This window comes from Epinephelus lanceolatus, chromosome 6, assembly GCF_041903045.1.
Source record: "Epinephelus lanceolatus isolate andai-2023 chromosome 6, ASM4190304v1, whole genome shotgun sequence".
In the NCBI taxonomy this organism is placed as follows: Eukaryota; Metazoa; Chordata; class Actinopteri; order Perciformes; family Serranidae; genus Epinephelus; species Epinephelus lanceolatus.
The window spans coordinates 36,892,141-36,894,789 of NC_135739.1; the positions used below are offsets into that span (position 1 = coordinate 36,892,141).

General features: G+C 40.2%; 1 non-coding gene across 1 annotated transcript; it reads left to right on the plus strand.

Moving 5' to 3' along the window:
* The first annotated feature begins 1,517 nt into the window (after window positions 1-1,517).
* trnah-gug (transfer RNA histidin (anticodon GUG)) lies at window positions 1,518-1,589 on the plus strand. The gene has a single exon. It is a non-coding gene; the product is annotated as a tRNA-His (tRNA).
* Window positions 1,590-2,649: the final 1,060 nt, after the last annotated feature.

Genomic DNA, 2,649 nt, shown 5'->3' on the forward strand with positions numbered 1-2,649 from the left:
GGATTTTAACATACTCTGTTTCTGTATGTTAAAAAGTTCTTGTTATTACAGATTGACTTTACGAAAACACTTTCACTCCAGGCTTAGAAGAAACTGTTGTTCTTACAGTGTTAAAATAATATTTATTTTTTTGGCTTGAGCTGTACCCTTAATACACCAACAAACAGCCTAAACTATACAAACACTGCACTGCTTCATCAATAAACAGCTTTTTATTGCATAGAGCATTTAAACAATGTGTTGATAATGGTTTAAAGCTTTATATTTCAAAGTGATTTTGTCCCAGACTACTTGTTGCACTGGTACATCTCCTTAAACTGCTGAAATATTACTTAACCTGACAAATGATGAAGAGAAACTTTTTTTAACTGATCTAAGTCACTCTACATTGACAGCAACTAAAGGTTACAATCTAATACCATGTTAAAATGACATGTGAGGAAAAAATGAACATGTAATTGTGAATTAATAAAAAGTTTATTACCATGAACCGAACATTTACTATCATCCAACATGTTTGTGCATATATGGCATCAACTCTGCAACTTGTATACCGACATTTCCACCGACTTATCAAGTTGGTCTGACTTGTGGGGGCATTCACGTGTTTTTCACATGTATTGAGGGTGCAGCGTCTGAGAAGCAAAGACACATAACACAAGCCATGTTTCCATCAGCCTGTTTAGATGCGCATCTTGAAGTATCGCATCGGAAAATTATGATGGAAATGCCAAAATTCTAATTAAAATCCCCTGATTCGCACAAACTAAAATACGCTCGCTTTAGCCGGGTTTGGGTTGATTCGAAAAAATGTTGATTCGCAAAACGGGGGATGGAAACAGTTATGTTCGAATTAAGTCTGACGTAGCGCACCTCTCTCCATGGTAATATCTACACTCCGGGTCGGGAAACGGTAATGCATTTACAAGCTGGTTGCCAACTGCCAGAAAACGTAGAAGAAGAAGAATGTGAGACTTGTTTTGTTTGCGGTTCTGCGGAAAACTTGCGCGAGTTCGTAGTTTTCACCAAAGTCTGTACATTTAATGGAAACACACAGGATTCGTATTTCTTTTAATGCGCATTTCCCAATGATTCGAATCACTTTTGGATGGAAACAGCTACAGCAATTATATGTGGTTTTGTGTTTGAGATACAGTACCTGAAAATGTTTAATAGTACTTAAATGCTGTTTCCCAAAAGCCTCAGGATATATATTTCTGCATCACATTATCACGCGCCTTTGACTTTGTTATGATGTTAGAGTATATATATGTATATCACACCAATACTTCTTTCATTCGGACTTTCAGCTGTCATCAACACCGCAATATAATAATATGACCCAAAAAATGAGTACAATAGGACTTTAAGATCTGAATACTAAGCTAGAGATTATATCCTCTAAGAACATAACATAAAAACCCAGTAATAGCCTCCAGTAAGAAAGGCCTTCTCTGACACGTCACACTGCTCTGTGGCAGGTGTTTATTCACTGCAAACACGCTTAGCAGCAGCTCGCCGTGATCGTATAGTGGTTAGTACTCTGCGTTGTGGCCGCAGCAACCCCGGTTCAAATCCGGGTCACGGCAGGATTTTGACATACTCTGTTTCTGTATGTTAAAAAGTTCTTGGTGTCTCCTTCAAATACAGGGTGTGTGTAGGAGAAAGAATTATCAGTGACTATTGATGAAGGCACATGGGAGAATATTTGGAATCATGCCAAAAAGATATCTATCTGTACGAAAGCAATCCAGTTTAAAATTATACATAGAATACATATTCCCGAATCGCAGACATTCTTTTGACCCCTCACTTTCTCCTTTGTGTCTCAAATGTAAAACCGAAATACACTGAACAAAAATATAAATGTAACACTTTTGTTTTTGCTCCCATTTTTCATGAGCTGAACTCAAAGATCTAAAACATTTTCTATATACACAAAAGACCATTTCTCACAAATATTGTTAACAAATCAGTCTAAATCTGTGTTAGTGAGCACTTCTCCTTTGCCGAGGTAATCCATCCCACCTCACAGGTGTGGCATATCAAGATGCTGATTAGACAGCGTGAATATTGCACAGGTGTGCCTTAGGCTGGCCACAATAAAAGGCCACTCTAAAATGTGCAGTTTTATCACACAGCACAATGCCACAGATGTCGTGGCAGTTTTGAGGGAGCGTGCAATTGGGATACTGACTGCAGGAATGTACACCAGAGCTGTTGCCCGTGAATTGAATATTCATTTCTCTACTATAAGCCATCTCCAAAGGCGTTTCAGACAATTTGGCAGTACATCCAACTGGTCTCACAACCGCAGACCATGTGTAACCACACCAGCCCAGGACCTCCACATCCAGCATGTTCACCTCCAAGATCGTCTGAGACCAGCCTCCCGGACAGCTGCTGCAGCAATCGGTTTGCATAACCAAAGAATTTCTGCACAAACTGTCAGAAACCGTCTCAGGGAAGCTCATCTGCATGCTTGTTGTCCTCATCGGGGTCTCGACCTGACTGCAGTTCATCGTCGTAACCGACTTGAGTGGGCAAATGCTCACATTCGATGGCGTCTGGCACGTTGGAGAGGTGTTCTCTTCACGGATGAATCCCGGTTTTCACTGTTCACGACAGATGGCAGACAGCGTGTGTGGC